Below are 8,706 nucleotides of genomic sequence, written 5' to 3'. Positions count from 1 at the left end.
TTTCAAAATAAATCCATCACAATATACTTTATTCCAACATCATTTTATGACACACTTTTTACATGATGTCAAGAACTGTAAATGATCAACACAAACCATGCATTTGAACCAAACAATCTGCTTCTCTTGTCTCTAGACAAACACAATGAATGTTACTGCGCTGAAATGTGAAACTGTGTTCACTGTTGAACCACAGTATAGGGATAATTCACGCAAAAATGTGAATTCCTTCATCATTGATTCACTGTCATGTCATTCCAAACTTGAATGACTTTCTTTCTGTTGCAGAACACAAAAGGAGATTTTTTTGAAGAATGTTGGTAATCAAACAACATTTGCCCCCATTGACTTCCATTGTGTGGAAACAAAACTGAGGCATTTCATCCAAATATCTTCTTTTCTGATTCACAGAAGAAAGAGTCATAAACAGGTTTGCATCCACACGAGGGGGAATAAATGATAACAGAATTTTTATTTTTAGCTGAACTATCCCTTTACATATGATTCTTTTTAATTATGGTTAGCCTTTTTTCCAATAGATATTCTTATATCTTTCCTTCAAATGTGCATTTTAACTCCTCTCTCTTTCCCAATCATATCTCGGTTTGTTTTGAAAATGTCTATTTGTTAGTTACTTTGAACCACAATTTTTGAATGTTTACATGTAAGTGGCTTGATGTCTTTTAATTATTTAGTGAAAGTAACTGGAGACCACATACAGAAGTCTTTTTGTATTCAGTCCATCAATGGGCTTTACTAAATAATGCATATCTGATAGTCAAGGGAGAGTAGAATCTGGATGAAACAGTTTGACATGAACACAATGACGCCACGGGTATTATAGTTGAGCAATAATGTTATTATGATGTCTGTTTCAATAGGTGGGGAGGGGGGTGTTTTCAAGGACTTTGTATAATTTTTGTTAGGTTTGTGTAAGCTTTGTGTCAGCAGGGCCATGTGATATTTGACTCTGGTCAGCATGAACATGAAACATTAACTGATACAAATTTTCTCCATTTATATTACAATAAAGAGTACATAAGGCATGGCTCCATTACAGATTTAATCATTTGAGACTTGGGATGAATCGCCCATGTGGAATACACTTTTGGTTGTTGAGGTAATGTGTATTACTTAGTGTCCGTTTAAAGGGGTTTATTCGTCCAAAATGAAAATTTGTTCATTATTTACTCATCTTCGTGTTATTCCAAAATGGTATGATTTTCTTTTTCTACAGAACACAAAAGATATTTTGAAGAACTTTGGTAACCAAACAACAATGGACCCTAATGACCCCAGACACATATTTCTTCCACAGAAAAAAGTCAAACAGGTTTAAAACGACGTGATGATGCATTTTTTTTGTGAACTGTCCCTTTAACATTGTTCCCAAATTTCCGTATTTCCATGCTGTCATGTTTGTTTGTAATTGTGTGTAACACAATCTCATGGGAATTCGTAATTTACAAGGTGAATAATTTGAATAAATCTGAGGATTTTATACGTACAATCCCCTTTGCCTCAGTGACGGTTAAGTATAGGGGTGGGGCTTCAGTATTGCTTATTACAATTAATCATGTATCTTTACGATTCACATCGTCCGAATTCATACGATTTAGGCTCCAAATAAAATAGATACAAATTCCCCTCAGATCAGGTTGCCTTATCTCCAAGGTTGTAAAAAGAAAACAAAAATACTACAGATTGAAAGTGGTAGTGGTGGTGGTAGTTGGTATGGATGCAAGCCAGTTTCTAGTGCGTTGCTTGGTGGAGTGGTGGTTGCTAGGGTGTAGTGGTTGCAGGCAGTTGCCGGGGTTGGTATAAATGGCCTACTTATGTTAAGGGGTCTGTGCATATTAAACTGGGAGTAGGTTTTATTTTTCATTATGCACATCTTTATTTTAACCTTTGGACTACAGCACTACGTGAAGTACTATGTTCTACAGCTTTGTTTGGCATGTGAGATTAATGCATTATAAAGTTAGTTATCATATGTGCATGCAAACTGCCAAGGTCACATGGTCAACAAGAAATAGTCTATTAAGTTTGGTCATTTCTCCAGTCAACTAGAACAAATGATTCATGGTTTTTGCCCTCAATAGATGTATTTTTCCATTATCTGGATACTGTTATATAGTGTAACCCGCAACCATTGGGCTTTTAATCTTCTCGTGTCAAGGTTATGCCTGATCTAATGGCATCTAACACCCATACATCCACACTGCATGAAGATTCATTGTTATATATGTAAAATGGAACTCCTTTTATTCATGAAGTACAATATATGCCCTTCTCTCCTCTAGCCCACAAACTCATCAACACAAACCGTGTAATAGATTCTGTGGTTGTCACTGTGTATCTGTGCTTCCCAATTCATTTCTGTTTAGATATTTTCTTTTTCCCAATGCATCATTCATCCACTGCATTCTTAACAGCATCATTAAAACCTTCTTAGAGTTTGGCTTGAACAGTGTATAGCATTTAAGTGCCCGTTATTATTGAAAAAATCATGGTTGCTACTAATGTTTTGGTTTAAGAGATGACAGTCTAATCTCGCAATGAACTTGCTTGATAGCCTGTTGGTTGATTTTAATGTAGCCTACATAGGCTACATGTCAGGAGAAGCACAGTGATACGTTTATGGACAAAAAATGAAAACGGATCATTATTGTCTTAGAAGTTTAGATTTCAGTTTTAACTAACTGCATATGCTTTTCACAACACATATTGTTTGAACGCAACTTTACATTGAATACCTCACAACCCATGAAGGAAAGCCTCTGCATATTGTTAGAAACTACCTTATTAATTATTAAGAATAATTATACGGAGTGCATATACAGTACACTATACTGTTTTAGGCCAACCCAATGAACGTTTATCTGACCATCACCAAATGAAAAATTAAACAACAGAAGAATAGTTTCAATTGATTTAGAAAATACCAGGACTTCCAGGATGTAGAGATATTGTATCTCAACAGGAACTTCCTGGATAAACAAGTAAATCAATAATTACACCTGGAAAGTGGAATTAACATGGAATCATACATTTATCATTTCACAGTTTCTTTAATATGATCTAAGGCAATAACCCCCCCCAAAAAAACAAGTCCCAGTCAATTACTTTAAATTACTTTATTAAAAAATTCGCATTGAAGATGCACTGAATATGTTCTGAGTGAATATTTCATTGTGTTTTTCTTGTTCGAAGACAAGTGTCATTTAAAGTCCAATAGTAGGTTTTATAGCAGGAACTCAAGAATGCTATCAAATCTAAGTTTAAGCTCATCTTTTTAAAGTTATCGACTGTTATATGTGAGAACTGACAAATGTAAAATGTGTATTGCATAAAAGTAAAAAAGCTTGAAAAAGTGATGTAAATATAAAATAAAGTAGCTTTTCTCTGTGTTAAAATGGATGTTGAAATATGTTGTTATGAGTTTATTCTCAGATTCTTGCAAATAGTTGCTCTCATACTAGTTTTCACTGGGTGGTCTTTAAAAATTACAGGCTGTGCTTGTGCCAGTGTGTGCATGTAGGGGTGTGGTTACCAGTAAATCTATTTGATGCAGATTCTCAGCGTGTGTCTGGATGGCTTTGTCTCTGTCTGCCCATTTATTTCCTTCGTATGTCACTTTCTCAGCCTTGTGGGAATGAGATGCTGCCATGATGTATCTAATGAACGGAACCTCTTTGACCACCACAGTAGTACACTGGTAGCAAAAGTCAGTGTGTTTTGTTTATTCACTTTTCTCGCTTTGCCTCTTCTTGTTTTATCCTAAGAAAATATGCACAGAACGCACCAAATGTCAAAATAACGCTACTACGATAGGCAACATTATTTGTTTAGATAGAGTATGTACGTTTGTATGCTTTATAGAGACTTCATCCGGCAAGGCAAGACCAAAACGTGACCTAGGTCACATCTGTTTCCTATATACAACAGAATGCGGGATGGATTTGCAATCAAAATTCCTTACTGCAATATATTTGACATGAGATTTTGCAGAACAACTTTATTTACAGCGTTCAACCGCTGAATTTTGTTTTTCTGCTTAAACAGAGTGCTGCTAGTATAATAGTTAAGGAACTTGGACGGTGTAGGATAAGTTTGATCCCCAAAAGGTGGATGGAAAGTTTGTCTAATATTACAGTACTCATAGCCACTTACACCCACCACAGAATGAATGCGCCGATCCATCTCTTGTGAATGAAAACTAACTAATCTTTGAAAGTCTCCATTATCATTCTTCTTAGCCCACACTGTGTCTCAGTTTTTGTGGGTCCATGGTGTCATTTGTGATACATGTATCTCTTCTTTCAAATTTGGTCTGTTTTCATGTTGTTTCAATTCACTTTATCTGCCAACCAACAATTATTGTCTTTGAAAGGTCAGCTCTCTGAATACAAAGATGTCTTTATTTCTCTAAATTTGCATTGTAGGGAATTGCAAACCATAATAATTTGTCTGACAGACAGTTTATTCATTCAGCCTAATGAATAATGGAGATATTCAACTTATAATAAGGGGTCAATTGTGTGTCAACGAGAATTTGTGAAAACTAATTCCTGTTTCAAATGTACAATTTTAACGTGGTCATATATCTCTACCAGCTTATATTACATGCAGATTTCTAGCATGTTAGAAAGTCAGGGTAGATGTGTTCTTACGGCTTGGCCCTTTAAGAGTAGACTCACGTCGCCCGGAAGCCGCTGCTCAGGACAAAATGTAAGCTAGGCAGGGGCGCGCGCGCCAGCGAGCGTCAATGACAGGCGGACGCGCGCTTTCACTACACGCACTCATTCGTTTATCATGCTATGTTGGTTGAGATACTTTTTGACGGCACTTGTTCATTCACATCGCTTGGAATAAACGCCTTGAAAAGTACACTTCGGGTAAGTTGTTAAATTAAATGAGCTGTTTTTGGTGGATGTCCGCCTTTTAAAACATGATTTATTTCCCATGAGGCATTTTTCTTGTTTTTAGCAATTAGCAGAAATTAAAACAACACATGAACTGGTGAGACTGAGGTGTAACGCTGTTGAGTAATTAATGGCCGATAATGATCCACAATGTTTCCCTTACTTGGTTTCACAGTGTTGCGTTTCATTTCGTTAAACGACGTGCTCTTCTGCTGAACAACAGAACCATCATGTTGGGAATGTTACTGGAGTTCACGTCAAAGTTTATGTTACTAAGTGTAACGGAGGACACGGGTGCGCGCTTCATTGCAACAATAATTGAAACGTGAAGAAAAAGTGTGCAAAAATACGCTGCGTTGGTTGTTACGCTTTGTCGAAGTTCACAAGTGCAAGTTTATTTTGACAAGTATAGAAACGAAAGTGCCCACAGCTTTGTATTTGATAAGACTAATGTAACGGTCAGTCCCGTTACTCGATATACTTTCATGTTTCACAGCGGGGCGCGCATATTTGTGGCGCGTTCATGAGGAGTTGCACCTCAGCAGGTAAAGAAACGCCCGAGAGGGTCCGTGACCGTATGATGACACGAGTCGTTTGCGAACTCTTCTTTTGATATCACGTTCTCGAAAGGAGAGGTTACTTCACCATTTACGCACGGATCCACGTGGAAGTTCATTGAAAAGTTGCTTTTGTTATAAAAGTTTTTAGTTGGGCGAGCATGCACAGCAAGTATGATGTGTGAACTGTTACTGAATTGTTTTGTGCACACTGAACAAAACAAGGCTTTCATATGCTTCACTGGATCAAATGACTTTATTTATTCATTTAATCTTATTTGCACTGATCAGACACTGTATGATACCACCCCAGTAAAGTCAAACTTTTAGTTGGTCCTTGGTTTCAGAAATGAGTTGGCATGCTTGGGCACAGTGCAATTTCGGGACATTTACCTTTTTTCAAATTATTGTTAAGATTACTTTTTTTCATACCTGTTGGTTAGACCTGAATGTAAATATTTGACATTACATCCGTGATACTGTAGTTATGCGCCTGCAAACACGTTTTTGCTGTTAGACAGCAATGCGTGAATGTGTTTAATCTCATACCCTCATATTTGAATTATAAAACCTATTTTTGCATGTGTGCAGATTGAAGAAACAAATTCGTTACAAAGATGCACTTCATTAATAATCTAGCTTCTACTGTGCCAATGTTTGTGGATTATTCAGTATATATAATGGTTAAAAGTGCAGGTTAAAAGCACTTTACATTATGGCGTCATCCCATCCTTTTCCAACATGTGTTAAGGGCGTGCCTGTGTTAGCATTTGGAAGCCCTCCTGAGTTTTAATGATTTCCTCCTTGGCCTTTAAAAGCTGTGTGTGATCACAGTTTTGTAATGTCGCATGCTTTTTTTATGCAGTACTGTAAAATAAGAGAGAAATGAAGGACTGAGATATTGGTATAGATTGAGATGAAGATGACCGGAGTATTAATGAAGTTTCTTTCCAAATTCTCAGAGAAAGATTACGCTTACAGTAATGGTCATCAATTTATCATCTATATATTTATGTATGTGTCCTGGTGCTTTTATCTACTCTAAAGAGCACATTACCATTGATAGCTTTTTTAATGTGTAGTTTGTTAAGACAAGTGCTGACTCCAGAAAAGGGCAGATCCTCCTCTCTATTTTCACTCTTATAACCAGAGTCAGAAGAGACGTGCCGTCCACCCATGTCTTTTTTGATCACTGTGATCTTGTAGAGCTTTGCCTCGTGACTGATCATGGCTCTTATGTTCCATAACAAAGCTGTCTTTCCATAAACTCTTCAATATTTCTGCAACACCAGGCGGTGCAAGGAGCATGCTTTGGATTAGTGAGAAGGATGTCTTGTAGGTTTACGGTTAACCTCACTTTCTGTTGGCTCAAATTAAAGTCTGTGGTCCACATAGTCGGATGACTGATGTAATGCTATATGTTCTGCATTAGGGGTGTGTATTGGCAAGGACCTCACGGAACAATATATATATCACGGTAAATGATCACGCTGCGATATATTGTTATATAATACGTATTATGAAATATTGCTGTATTTTTTTATACAAAATTGTCAAAAGATTTGTTTTGGAGCAGACAGTACACCCACACGTTGGCTCTGGAAGCTGGAGTGCCATGAACGATCCTTCTTTTAAGGCAATGGCCGCATGTACATGATTTTAAAACACGTAGGCCTATCGATAGAAGATGTTGGAATATCGATACACGTGTGCTGTATCTATAGTTTTTTTCACAGCCCTACATTACACACAAAATATAATCAGTATCATTTTTTCACTTCCTTCTAGTCTATGAATTGGAGACCCAGCAGACCTTTCAGTTATATTCTCGAACTAATTTTTTCAAGTAAGCGATCCTCAATTGTATGGAATCTTTAGAAACCATGTAATTTGAAAGATAGACATGAATGGCAGCTTTTCGCTCTATCATTTGTGTGAGCTTGCCTACATATATTGTTCCTTTGTATACACACTTAAGTTAGTTAAATTGTTTACAATGAGGAGTTACTTTTGTTCAGTGAACAGTGGGATGGAAATGTCCAAAAAATGGTTTTGTGTTTGTAAAAGTGTGGCTTAAAAAAGTGTATCCGCCATTAATACATTAATGTGTATTGTAAGGTCCTCTTTTTGTTTGCACACACACACACACATATCCATTCACTGTGTGTAGGTCTGCTTAATGGGGGTATTAAGCGTGCGCTGATGTTGGCACGGTAACACCCATACCCATCATTCAGCAGACATAACCCCTGGAGCCATCTGAAGCAACTGCTCATTAATCAGAGATCAGCTCTCCAAACAAGCCGTAATAAGCAACGGTTGTCCTGCCCGGCCTGCATAGAGAGAGGCTACAGTAACCCGCCTGTGGGACCCTATTGTTGTAATTTTGCCAACATTGCGTCTTGTGTTACCCTTGATTAATATTTTGATTTCTTTCACAAAGGCTAACGTTGTGCTGATCGTATGAACGGAAGGCAGCACACAAGAGTTCCTAACATTCCTTCCACCTATGTTATTGAACTACCCCTTTAACTAGTCTCTGAGGAGCTGTTCCTCATTGATGTGCGATAAAATTGCGAAAATTAATCTGGCTATTTTCCTTACAGGGTCACACAATATAAGAACATAACATGTACAAATATAGTAAGATAGACTAGAAATTGTTCTATAGTCTTGTAGAAAAAAAAGTTGGATAGAAGAAGGTAATATGTTCCCTTTTTAGTTCCCCTTACACCGTCAGCCCCAGCAGAACATCTCTGCAGAACCTCCTGTTTTCACTCTGAGTCACAGCTGACCTTGTTGCGCAAGCTCGGGCTGACATCATTGTTAAAGACCCTGCACTGGGGTTGCAGAAGGCGGTAAAAACCGGTGTGGGGCCTCAATCTATACTCATGCCCTGGGATGAGAAGCAGTTGAGGCTCCTGAGACATGGCAAAAAATATTGCAAAAACAGCCGCTCTGTGTGTACTGTAGCACACGCACCTGCTTGTACGTTATGCTGGTAGACAATGCAGGCAATAGCTTTAGGCTACACATGCCTGTGTGTGTGTGCCTGTCTTTGGATGTTGTCTTTGGTTGGACAATAGTCTTGTTCAAGTTTGTAGAGAACCATAAAAATGTCAAAAAAGAGTTGAAAATACAAGCATGTGCTTGACTTACCACAGATTTGTAAGAACACTAACGCTTTTATTAAAACTTTTCTGAGCTGTCTGTCTTTTAGTGGT

At 37.6% G+C, this 8,706-nt stretch overlaps 1 protein-coding gene across 2 annotated transcripts in view; it reads left to right on the top strand.

Moving 5' to 3' along the window:
• The first annotated feature begins 4,714 nt into the window (after nt 1-4,714).
• The window catches only part of svila (supervillin a), a 55,783-nt gene continuing 51,791 nt past the window's right edge, over nt 4,715-8,706 (top strand). For both annotated transcript variants that reach the window (XM_079475874.1, XM_079475873.1), the window contains exon 1: nt 4,715-4,898. The gene's annotated coding sequence lies outside the window, so the exon portion shown is untranslated. The remainder of the gene's footprint in view (nt 4,899-8,706) is intronic.

Source organism: Barbatula barbatula, assembly GCF_947034865.1.
Source record: "Barbatula barbatula genome assembly, chromosome: 16".
NCBI lineage: Eukaryota > Metazoa > Chordata > Actinopteri > Cypriniformes > Nemacheilidae > Barbatula > Barbatula barbatula.
This window is presented reverse-complemented; position numbering and strand designations above follow the sequence as displayed.